The following is a 13,591-nucleotide window of genomic DNA, read 5'->3' as shown; positions in this document are numbered from 1 at the left end:
TCTCTAGTGGTATGCCGTGGAACTCCAGGCGTGTGCCTGGACCAATAGTTTTTTGTTCCGACAGGGTGACTCAGAGTTTGAACAAAGCTGAACCTTAGCTGTCGTGTGGGGTATCTATGAGGAGGGAATCATCTAGTAGATGAAGAATGGAAGGAATCCTGACTCTGTTTAACTGGATCCAGCAAAACGCCTCGGAAACTAAATTGAATAAGCTTGGGTTACTTCTGCACCGGAAAGTCAAGCACGCCGCAAAGTATTATTTCCTCTCCCACCTGACGCCGAAGAGATGCCACTGAGTGTAAGGTGAATGGGAACTATTTTGAAAGTGTTGGTAATGTTTGTTTTGGAAAGCCAGGCACTTTGACCTGCTAGTCTGATTAGTGACGTTGTTGACGGTGGCATAATGCAAAGAGATGGGCTCTGTTAGAATGAGGCTATTAACGCTAGAAGAGAGGCCTGGACCGAGGAGCAGACAGATTGAACATGTATCTTTTCTTCCCTGAATATTTCCATGGGGCTACACCTAGAGGGCTTCTGCGAAAGACGAAACATGGAGGGGACTGAAATGGGCAGATAACATTCACATTAGTCATCTCTTTTGCTGGCAGCTGGGAGACCATTACTGACTCTTTAAATGCCGACAAAATTTTTCTTGGTACGTATGTAACTGTACAGAGAGTGAGTACACCAACCCGAAAACTTTGGGAAAGACCAGTAAAAAGATGATTTAAAAATACAGAATCAGGATGAGAAGATAATTATGCTGCTAGACAATTGACGTTTATTGGAGAGGATGTATAATTGTTCAAAATGTCTTTGAACCTTGTTGATTCCTCCGCTGTGAAGGGACCCGGGGTGGAATATGCCAGGGGCAGACTGGCCGAGGGTGAGCATTGTGGCAACTGCTGCAGATGTGAAGAAAGTGACAGTTGAGGAATGTATGTATGCTCATGTTGAAATTGTTGCAGCAGCTCTACTCAGTGTTCCTCACAGATGACTCACCCTATCTCTATCTTCGGGCGTGACCCAGCCTTCATGACCGTAGGTGAGGGTAGGAACGAAAATTGACCAGTAGATCAAGAGCTTTGCCTTCTGGCTCAGCTCTCTTTTCGTAACAAAGGTGTGATACATTGAATGTAAAACCGCCCCCGCTCCGCCAATTCTCTGACCAATCTCCCGCTCCATTGTCCCCTCACTCGCAAACTCCTTCACTTGGGATAAGGACCCATTCCCTACCTGGAGTAGGCACTCCATCGGTTTCCTGCTGAGAACCATGGCCTCAGATCTAGAGGTGCTGATCCTTATCCCAGCCGCATCACATTTGGCTGTGAACCGATCCAGTGCTGAAGGTCAACGGCCGATGATGCCATCAGGACCACATGAGATCCCCAGCCCACCAAACTGCAACCCCCTTCCCACCCTGACTACGTCTAGATATCCTGTCCATATATATTATAAACAGGATTGGTGACAAAGCGCAGCCCTGGCGGAGGCCAACCCTCACCTGAAACGAGTCTGACTTACTACTATTACTACTCTCACTTTTGTCACACAGAGATCCTGAGAAGGGACCCCCTCACCCCATACTCCCGCAGCACCTCCCACAGTATCTCCCAGGCTCCCTCCAGGATCTTTGCGAGAGTGAAGAGCTGGTCCGTTGTTTCACAACCGGGACGGAATCCGCATTTTTCCTCTTCAACCTGAGGTTCGACTATCGGCCGAGCCATCCTTTCCAGCACCTTGAAGTAGAATTTACCAGGGAGGCTGAGAAGTGTGATACCCCTGTAATTGGCATACACCCTTTGGTACCCCTTTTTTAACAGGGGAACCACCATCCCGGTCTGCCATTCCTTAGGCACCGTCCCAAACTTCCACGCAATGTTGAAGAGGCATGCCATCAAAGACAGTCCCTCCACACCTAGAGCTTTAAGCATTTCTGGATTGATTTCATCAATCCCCGGGGTTTTGCCACTGTGGAGTTGTTTGACTACCTCAGTGACTTCCATCAGGGAAATTGACGACAATCCCCCATCATCCTCCAGCTCTGACGCTAACATAAAAGGCGTATTAGCTGGATTTAGGAGTTCCTCAAAGTGCTCCTTCCACCTCCCTATTACCTCCTCAGTTGAGGTCAACAGCGTCCCATCCTTACTGTACACAGCTTGGATGGTTCCCCGCTTCCCCCTCCTGAGGTGGCGAACGGTTTTCCAGAAGCATCTTGGTGCCGACCAAAAGTCCTTCTCCATTTCTTCTCCAAACCTCTCCCACGCCTGCTGCAATGCCTCTTTCACGGCAGAGGCTGCAGCCCTTTGGGCCCTTCGGTACCCTGCAACTGCCTTCAGAGTCCTTTGGGGTAACATATCCCAGAAAGACTCCTTCAGTCGGACGGCTTCCCTGTCCACCAAGGTGTTCGTGGGTTACTGCCCCTTGAGGCACCTGAGACCCTGAGACAACAGCTTCCCACCGCAGCTTCAGCAATGGAAACTTTGAACATTGTCCACTCGGGTTCAATGCCCCCAGCCTCCACCTGAGGTGTGAGTTGAAAGTTGGTCGGACAGGGGCCTCTTCCATACGTTCCCAATTTACCCGTACTACAGCTCTGCCCCTCTCTTCACCTGAGTGTCCAAAACATACGGCCTCAGATCAGATGAAACAATTATAAAATTGATCATTGACCTTCGGCCTAGGGTGCTCTGGTACCAAGTACACTTATGAGCATTCCAATCTTTGAACATGGTGTTCGTTATAGACAATCCATGACTAGCACAGAGTCCAACAATGAACAACCACTTGCGTTTAGATCAGGGATGCCATTTCTTCCAATCACGCCTCTCCATTACATGTATCTCCATCATCGCCCACGTGCGTGTTGAAGTCCCCCAGCAGAACTATGGAGTCCCCTACTAGAGCCCCATGCAGGACTTCATTCAAGGTCTCCAAGAAGACCAAATACACCAAGCCTTTGTTTGGTGCATATGCACAAACATACAAAGTTTCTCCCCCACAACCCGCAGGCATAGGGAGACGACCCTCTCGTCCACTGGGGTGAGCTCCAACAAAGCTGTGCTCAGCCGGAGGCTTGTGAGTATCCCCACACCCTGGGCAACTACGGAGAAGAAAAGAGTCCAACCCCTTTCCAGGAGTATGGTTCCAGAACCGAGACTGTGAGTAGAGGTAAGCCCCACCAGATTTAATTTGTATCGCTCCACCTCCCGCACAAGTTCCAACTTCTTTCCCCACAGAGAAGTGACATTCCACGTCCCCAGAGCCAGCATCTGCCACCCGGGTCTGGTCCATCAAGGCCCCTGACCTTCACTGCCACCCATGTGGCAGCACACCCGACACCAGTGGTTCCTCGCACAGGTGGTGGGCCCATGAGATAGAGAAGGAGGTGCCACGTTGATTCTTCAGGCTCCGTGGCAAACCCACACACCAGGCGCTCACTGACGAGCCCTCCATCTGGGCCTGGCTCCAGACGGGGGCCCCAGGCTTCCTCCGGGCAGGGTAACTCTACCTCTTCCTCGTTGAATCATAGGGTTTTTGCACCATTTTTTGTCTAGCCCCTCACCTGAGACCACTTTACCATGGGAGACCCTACCAGGAGCAGCAAGCTCCAAACAACACAGCCCTCAGGTTCATAGGGACACGCAAACCTATCCACCGCAAAAAAATGATGGTTCCCGGAGAAGATAAATTCTTGGCTGAGAAAGCTAAAGTTTAAGTATTTTAGATCATGTGCCTTTGTTTCATATGAGTGACATTAAGACTGTCAAAATTAATGTGATATAACGGATTAATGCTAATTCCTTTCAATGCCACTAATTTTCTTTGATGTGCGATTAACGCATGCAAGTTCTGTGGTTTGGGCTTTGGGCCACGCCGCAGTTTGTGAAATCAGGAATCGATGCAGCAGTAACGTGGATGGTTGGCAGGAACAGAACTCCTTGAGCAGGAATGGATAAAGAAAAGGCTCTTTTGAATGTACTGTCGATGTGAACTGAGTTACCACCGGAGTACGTCCAGTCTCACAGGGGCGTCGGACTGGGGGTTGAAATGGGACTGGGAACCCAGGGCCCTCATGTGAGAAAATCCAGAAATGCTGAAAGCTCTGGGTGTTGAGGGACTGTCTTTGATAGGGTGTGTGCCAATTACAGGGGTATCACACTTCTCAGCCTCCCTGGTAAAGTCTACTTCAAGGTGCTGGAAAGGATGGCTCGGCCGATAGTCGAACCTCAAGTTGAAGAGGAAAAATGCGGATTCCATCCCTGTTGTGAAACAACGGACCAGCTCTTCACTCTCCCAAGGATCCTGGAGGGAGCCTGAATTCGAATTAGATCCATTAGCACCTCCGCGGGGGCTCTCCACATACATCATGGTTCGTTTGCGACAATATGTCGTATACGTAAATTGTCGATAACTGCTGAAAATTAGGGGGATTTCCGGGCATTTACGGGGACGGAAATCCCACTTTTCATGCAGTGTTACCTTTGGTAAAACGTAAACTGATGTTTGAAATGATTTTGCTGGTTGGTGAACCCATGAATAATTTTTTGGATTTTACCTTTGTGGCAAAGCCTGATTAAAACTAATTGTTGAAATAAATTATTTTGTGTATCTTTTTGACATAACATTGGTCATTGCTAATGACATACACAGTAATTAATCTAGCATACTTTCATTAAATAAATCAAGAGTCTACAATTAGGCTATACTGAGTCTGATGTATTTTAAGAGATTTTCTTAAAATTAAGTTAATACCTTTTAGAAAAATGTCACCTGGGGTAAAACTCCCCCTGCTGCTACCCTGATTTGCATTTGTATAGCTCATAGCATTTTCATTTACATGTTAAAGCCTCCCCTAGAATTAGAGGGAGGGGGGGTCATGAGGGGACAACTGTCAAGCAAGGCCCACGTCAATTTCCGACAATTCACGGCAGTTTTCGGTGTTGCCTGTAAATTGCAGTGTGCAGTCATAAACCTGAAGTTCCACGACAATCTACAGTGCTGCATACTGACGAAAATCTCACTTTTCACGCAGTGTAAGACTTTTATATAAGCTACGTATTTTAGACATTTGCAGCCCATAGATTAAAGGGTTGAAGATTGGATGGCAGGTCAGAAAGTATAACGACAAAAAAATCCATAACATTTTGGGTACACTACTCATATCAAACCTGCTCTTTACTATTTCAAAGAAAACCCCAAAAGAAAAGTTGATCAGAGAAGCGAGGGGAGGTGTACAGGTACTGAGAGCTTTCTCTCTGGTCTGTTTAGAACCAGAATAACAAACTTTAAGGCTCTTGATGTACGTGTAAAGGATTAAACTGAGAGGACCAAAGAGTGCAAGACTGAGAGGATCTGAACCAGAAGGAATGGAAACAACCCTGTACTACCATACAGTTCATTTGCAAACAGGCTGCACAGAAAAAGGTACATAGGTTCATGTAAGCTTCTGTTCATACAGATAACCACAATCAGCAAATGCTTGGCACAAACTATGAAAACATACAAAGACAAACTGAGCAAGAAATATAAATATTTAAACAATTCAGTGTCAAAGTAAGCAGCAAGTGTGAAATATGAAACAAATGAAGAGTTTATCATGATTCTCTTTTTGGTTCAAAATAATGTATCACAACATGAGTATTATAAGGTCACATGTTGTCTGTTACAAGTGTGCAACAGTTATAATATTAACATTTTTTAACATTTATCAGAGAGTGCACCTAAAGCATCAACACAAACAGTATTCTTAAAGTCAACAAATGAGTGAGGAATCATGTGTGACAAACATCTTACAACTTATCACTCTTATTTAAAGTCAACACAATGGTTAGGAGAGAAACTACAAACAGTTTGTGACATTGTGTGAATGATACTGTGACTCCATTTGTACTGAACTGTAACTCTGCTTCTGCTTCTTCTAAACGTTTAGAGTCAGTGGACGCCCACCCTTATTTCAAACATGTAAAAAAATTACGATATTAACTTAACATGTCCAAAAAGGAATAGGAAGAAGCAAAAGCTAATTTAAAACTAACCCTTTTCCAGTACTATGTAATAGTAATCATTAAAACGTACTGCTCTTTTTTAAAGTCAACACAATGGTTAGGTGAGAAACTACAAACAGTTTGTGACATTGTATGAATGATACTGTGAGTCCCTCCGTACTGAACTGTAACTCTGTTTCTGCTTCTTCTAAACGTTGAGAGTCAGTGGACACCCACAGCAGCAGACTGACGTCATCTTCAAAGAAACTAGCTACTGATTGTCTAGCTGACGCTCAGAAAATAGTTTTAATTTGTTGGTATTTGAAAACATTTTCATTTAAAAGTGATCTAAAGAAATAGTGAAAGATGTGAAGTGGAGGTGTTATGTTTATTTCAAGTTTAGGAATCATATATTCAACATATAACATCGTTCAGTGTAATGCTTTGTTGTCCCCTCCTGTTCTGTCAAATACTGATGCTTGCTAAATCAACTTTTAGTCTAGAGTCTGTATGGAACACACTGGGCAGAACAGCAGCTTGACCGCTGCGCTGTGAGATGACATAGCATTAAGAGCAGTTGTAGTGGGAATTGTCCAAAAAGGCCCTAAGGCCGGACTAATCTGACCCGTTATTTAATTTCCGCACCTTCTTTTATTGGACTTACGTTCACCATACACAGGGATCAATCAGAGACAATGAGTTCAGTCAGCCAAGTTTACTGAGTCCAGCATTTCAATCAGGAGAGACTTTGTTTGCAGATATGCAAAATATTTATTGTACAACTGTAATATAAATTGTACAGTCTTTTGGAGATTAGACTCCATCAAATTAATAATATTTTTAAAGGGTTAGAGAACAGGAACACAACCCCCCGATGGAGTCTAGACATTGGTGGCGGAGGAGAAAGAGATCAGAGACCGGACCGAAGAGGCAACGAAGCAGTTAGCCGGGAGAAACACGAAGACCGGAGGCGGCAGGGGAGGAGGTGGGTCGAGCGCTTTGCCTGAAACGATAGCTGACAGCACAAGGAGAGAACAGATTTAAAGCAGAGTTGTAAGGCTGTGATTGGCCCTTGAATTTTGTGGCCAAGTCTGATTGGTTTAACTGGTTAAGCATCACTTCTAAACAGCTGATTTGATTTAAGAATGAGTAGTGATTGGGTTAATGACGTCTTCCTGAAAGAATTTGCACTGAGCTTCATAAGAGTTACAACACAGCTGTGGGTTCACAAAACAGAGACCAAGTTTCCCTAGCAACAGACATAAAGTCGAGGCCCGGTCCACCAAGATCACGTCTGAAGTGAGCCCCGATCTATTCTCTCCCTTAAGCTTTTATCCTCCCCTCACAGGGGGGATTTCTTCTTGTTTCTAGGAAATATAAGGCCTAAACTAACTTCCTGTTCCTCAATGACTACACACAGCTCTTTTGACATGAGCAGAAACAATTTTAACTATCTATATTCTACACGGTTTATGCTAATCTGTGTGCTCGCATTGAATTATATAGTGTATTCGACACAGTTACTCACAACAAAAAAGGGACACAGTCGATGAAGTGATCCCTACTGGTGATAACGTAGCCATGCTAACACATGCAATCTGCTAACGTTACCAAAGGACCAATCAACCTGGCGAGCCATGGTTGTTTACAACCACCGTGACGGTCATACTACAAAAACCGCAAGTTTGACTTACTCATAATGGAAACATGAAATTTTACTTTGGCAAAGCAACCCTGTAGCCTAAATTGTTGAATTGGGATACAGCTCACGTTCTCTACAGGTCCAATGTATGGTATGTTACGTTATGGAATATTCTATTCTAACTTTATCCTCGCTGGGGTCAGCCCTATGTTCCCACAGCCCAACGGTCCCACAGCCCTATGTTCCCTCATTTTTAAGATGTAAGTCAATCGGGCACAGAGCTCTGCAATTTAGCTGTCTTTAGCGGTTGTTTCAGTGACATTAAGCTGAGAAAGAGTGGCTGTCAGTCAGGCACAAAGCTCCGCAACGTTTCTGTCTTTTTGATGGCTGTTGTAGCTACATTTAGCTGATATAAGGTGACTCTCAGTCGGGTCCTTAGCTCCGCGAGAGCTCAGTACCCTGTAAGAAAAGAAGAACAAGAATGTCCATGTTGGTCTTGATTTTGATTTATATTTTTTCTGTTATACAGGGGTGTAGTGGTACTAGTTTAAGTACCGAAGCGCACCAACAACAAAAATATTCTGAAGACGGTAAGAAGACGGTAAGAAGACAGGAAGGAGCGAGCGTTTACCAATCATGAAATCATCAATAAACTGCGCATTTTGTTATTGTATATGACACGCTCTGTCACAGAGGGTTTAAGCCCATTCACCTAGAGTAGCCCATAATAAGGTGACCAGATTATTTAAAAGGAAAACCGGGGACAATTTGAGTTTAGTGCCGAACATCATTAAAATAGGCCTATCTGACCATTAAAGAAAACAGGGAGACAATTCCAGTTTAATGTAATTTGGCATTGTAACTGTTGTTATGATGCAACAAACTGTGACGTGTGTATGAGACATACAGTGGGGCAAAGAAGTATTTAGTCAGCCACCAATTGTGCAAGTTCTCCCACTTAAAAAGATGAGAGAGGCCTGTAATTTTCATCATAGGTACACTTCAACTATGAGAGACAATATGAGAAAAAAAAATCCAGAAAATCACACTGTAGGATTTTTAATGAATACATTGGTAAATTCCTTGGTAAAATAAGTATTTGGTTACCTACAAACATTAAACCATTAAAACCATTTTGGCCGCTTGTACCCTGGATCTCATTCTTTCGGTCATGACCCAGCCTTCATGACCATAGGTGAGGGTAGGAACGAAAACTGACCGGTAGATCAAGAGCTTTGCCTTCTGGCTCAGCTCTCTTTTCGTCACAACGGTGCGATAGATTGAATGTAATACCGCACCCGCTGCGCCAATTCTCCGACCAATCTCCCGCTCCATTGTCCCCTCACTCGCGAACAAAACCCCAAGGTACTTGAACTCCTTCACTTGGGGTAAGGACTCATTCCCTACCTGGAGAAGGCATTCCATCGGTTTCCTGCTGAGAACCATGGCCTCCGATTTAGAGGTGCTGATCCTCATCCCAACCGCTTCACACTCGGTTGCGAACCGATCCAGTGAGTGCTGAAGGTCACAGGCCGATGATGCCATAAGGACCACATCATCTGCAAAGAGCAGCGATGAGATCCCCAGCCCACCAAACTGCAACCCCTCCCCACCCCGACTACGCCTCGATATCCTGTCCATAAATATTACAAACGGGATTGGTGACAAAGCGCAGCCCTGGCGGAGGCCAACCCTCACCTGAAACGAGTCCGACTTACTGCCGAGAACCCGGACACAGCTCTCACTTTGGTCGTACAGAGATTGGATGGCCCTGAGTAGAGACCCCCTCACCCCATACTCCCGCAGCACCTCCCACAGTATCTCCCGGGGGACCCGGTCATACGCCTTCTCCAAATCCACAAAACACATGTAGACCAGTTGGGCATACTCCCAGGCTCCCTCCAGGATCCTTGCGAGAGTGAAGAGCTGGTCCGTTGTTCCACGACCAGGACGGAATCCACATTGTTCCTCCTCAACCCGAGGTTCGACTATCGGCCGAACCCTCCTTTCCAGCACCTTGGAGTAGACTTTACCAGGGAGGCTGAGAAGTGTGATACCCCTGTAATTGGCACACACCCTCTGGTCCCCCTTTTTAAAAAGGGGAACCACCACCCCAGTCTGCCACTCCTTTGGCACCGTCCCAGACTTCCACGCAATGTTGAAGAGGCGTGTCAACCAGGACAGCCCCTCCACACCCAGAGCCTTGAGCATTTCTGGACGGATCTCATCAATCCCCAGGGCTTTGCCACTGTGGAGTTGTTTGACTACATCAGTGACTTCCGCCTGGGAAATCGACGACAATCCCCCGTTATCCTCCAGCTCTGCCTCTAACATAGAGGGCGTATTAGTCGGATTCAGGAGTTCCTCAAAGTGCTCCTTCCACCGCCCTATTACCTCCTCAGTTGAGGTCAACAGTGTCCCATCCTTACTGTACACAGCTTGGATGGTTCCCCGCTTCCCCCTCCTGAGGTGGCGAACAGTTTTCCAGAAGCACTTTGGTGCCGACCGAAAGTCCTTCTCCATGTCTTCTCCAAACTTCTCCCACACCCGCTGCTTTGCGTCTTTCACAGCAGAGGCTGCAGCCCTTCGGTACCCTGCAACTGCCTCCGGAGTCCTCCGGGATAACATATCCCGGAAAGACTCCTTCTTCAGTCGGACGGCTTCCCTGACCACCGGTGTCCACCACGGTGTTCGTGGGTTACCGCCCCTTGAGGCACCCCCTTGAAGACCCTAAGACCACAGCTCCTCGCCGCAGCTTCAGCAATGGAAACTTTGAACATTGTCCACTCGGGTTCAATGCCCCCAGCCTCCACAGGGATGCACGAAAAGCTCCGCCGGAGGTGTGAGTTGAAAGTCTGTCGGACAGGGGCCTCCTCCAGACGTTCCCAATTTACCCGCACTACACGTTTGGGCTTACCAGGTCTGTCCAGAGTCTTCCCCCACCCCCTGACCCAACTCACCACCAGATGGTGATCGATTGACAGCTCTGCCCCTCTCTTCACCCGAGTGTCCAAAACATACGGCCTCAGATCAGATGAAATGATTATGAAATCGATCATTGACCTTCGGCCTAGGGTGCTCTGGTACCAGGTACACTTATGAGCATCCCTATGTTCGAACATGGTGTTTGTTATAGACAATCCATGACTAGCACAGAAGTCCAACAACAAACAACCACTCTGGTTTAGATCAGGGAGGCCGTTCCTCCCAATCACGCCTCTCCAGGTGTCTCCATCATTGCCCACGTGTGCGTTGAAGTCCCCCAGCAGAACAATGGAGTCCCCCACTGGTGCCCCATGCAGGACTCCACTCAAGGTCTCCAAGAAGGCTGAATACTCCGAACTCCTGTTTGGTGCATATGCACAAACAACAGTCAGAGTTTTCCCCCCCACAACCCGCAGGCGTAGGGAGGCGACCCTCTCGTCCACCGGGGTAAACTCCAACGTAGCGGAGCTCAGCCGGGGGCTTGTGAGTATCCCCACACCCGCCCGGCGCCTCACACCCTGGGCAACTCCGGAGAAGAAAAGAGTCCAGCCCGTATCCAGGAGTACGGTTCCAGAACTGAGACTGTGTGTAGAGGTAAGCCCCACCAGATCTAACCGGTAGCGCTCCACCTCCCGCACCAGTTCCGGCTCCTTCCCCCACAGAGAGGTGACGTTCCACGTCCCCAGAGCCAGCGTCTGCTGCCAGGGTCTGGTCCGTCGAGGCCCCTGACCTTCACCGCCACCCATGTGCCACTGTGGGAGCAATTATTGGAAAATGGAAGACATACAAGACCACTGATAGTCTCCCTCGATCAGGGGCTCCATGCAAGATCTCACCCCGTGGGGTCAAAATGATCACAAGAACGGTGAGCAAAAATCCCAGAACCACACGGGGGGACCTAGTGAATGACCTGCAAAGAGCTGGGACAAAAGTAACAAAGGCTACCATCAGTAACACACTACGCCGCCTGGGACTCAAATCCTGCAGTGCCAGTTATGTCCCCCTGCTTAAGCCAGTACATGTCCAGGCCCGTCTGAAGTTTGCTAGAGAGCATCTGGATGATCCAGAAGAGGATTGGGAGAATGTCAGATGAAACCAAAATAGAACTTTTTGGTAAAAACTCAACTCGTCGTGTTTGGAGGAGAAAGAATGCTGCGTTGCATCCAAAGAACACCATACCTAATAACCTGGAGTGGCCTAGCCAGTCTCCAGATCTCAACCCCGTAGAAAATCTTTGGATGGAGTTGAAAGTCTGTGTTGCCCCAAAACATCACTGCGCTAGATGAGATCTGCATGGAAGAATGGGCCAAAATACCAGCAACAGTGTGTGAAAACCTTGTGAAGACTTACAAAAAAACGTTTGACCTCATTGCCAACAAAGGGTATATAACAAAGTACTGAGATGAACTTTTGTTATTGACCAAATACTTATTTTCTACCATAATTTGCAAATAAATTCATTAAAAATCTTTTTTTTCTCATTTTGTCTCTCATAGTTGAAATGTACCTATGATGAAAATTACAGGCCTCTCTCATCTTTTTAAGTGGGAGAATTTGCACAATTGGTGGCTGACTAAATACTTTTTTGCCCCACTGTACTGGTACAACTGGGTACTAGCCTTACTATTAATGATTAAACCTTAGGCAGAAGCCTAAAAACTTAAACTGCATAAAAAAGTGGTTAAACCATATGTAGCCCTAATATTGGATAAAGTACTAAAGAAAATGGAAAGACAAAGGTTTATAAAATCTGCTCTAAAGTAAACTAATCCAAAATAGCAATGGTATGTGTTATTAACGCACATTTAAAACGGGGACGTCTGGTCACCATGGACCTATAAGCTGGTTACATAAGGCAACACCCCCTGGTCAAAATATGTTCCTATGCGGCTGGGCTCGAAGGTTTTGTTTACATACATTAATCACCTAAAAAGATCTGACCATAATTACACATGTTCATTCGATAAACTTTTGTTGCTGTATTCAGGAGTCAGACACTGTCACCACATTTAAGAGTAAACTTTAAACTCTCCTCTTTGATAAAGCTTATAGTTAAGGAGTGAGGAGTTGCAGCTTTCGTCTAGACCACTGGGGGAAGGTGTATAGCTACAGACACGGCAACCCTTCTATTCTCTGCTTCTCTTCAAAGTCGTCAGATTCATCTACCAATCCTTATAAAACTGGCTCAGGTTTGCCTTGCACCAACTCTTAATTATGCTTATAGTTTCAGACTGCTGGGGGACTTCCTTTGACACACTGAGCTCCTCCCTCCTCTCTCTTTCCATCTGTGTGCATCCATGTCCCAGAAATGCTTGTTACTAACCTAGCTCCGGGGAGCTTATTCCCCAGAGTCCTTATGTTTTATTTGCCCAGCAGTTTTCCTTGGGTTAGGGTGGCACCTAAATCATGGTTGCAGCTGTCGCCGTGGTCCTGCTCTGCGCCCTGCTACGCCTTGCTACACCCTGCTACGTCCTGCTATGCCCTGCAGTGCCCTGCTACGCCCTGCTACATCTTGCTATGCCCTGCAGTGCCCTGCTATGCCCTGTGGTGCCCTGCTACGCCAGGAACTACTACAACTACAATTTCTAGTCATAGTTCCATTATCTTTATTGAGACTATTATTGCCACTGTTCATCACACCACCAACTGGCACCATCCGACACCGCCTACCAAGAGCCTGGGTCTGTCTGAGGTCTCTGCCTAAAAGGAGATTTTCCTCGCCACTGTTGCACTAAATGCTTGCTCTTGTGGGAATTACTGGAATTGTTGGGTCTTTGTAAATTATAGAGTGTTGTCTAGACCTACTCTAGCTGTAAAGTGAGATAACTCTTGTTATGATTTGATACTATAAATAAAATTGAATTCTTTAAGTTGCAAACCTGGCCATGGTAAGTAATTGTGGGAGCAAATACAAAATAAATATAAAAACATAATTCAAACCGGTTAGATGCCTTACTTGCACATATTTAAGGCT

The sequence above is a fragment of the Perca flavescens genome, chromosome 3 (genome assembly GCF_004354835.1).
Source record: "Perca flavescens isolate YP-PL-M2 chromosome 3, PFLA_1.0, whole genome shotgun sequence".
Classification (NCBI taxonomy): Eukaryota; Metazoa; Chordata; class Actinopteri; order Perciformes; family Percidae; genus Perca; species Perca flavescens.
Note: the sequence above shows the minus strand (reverse complement) of the source record.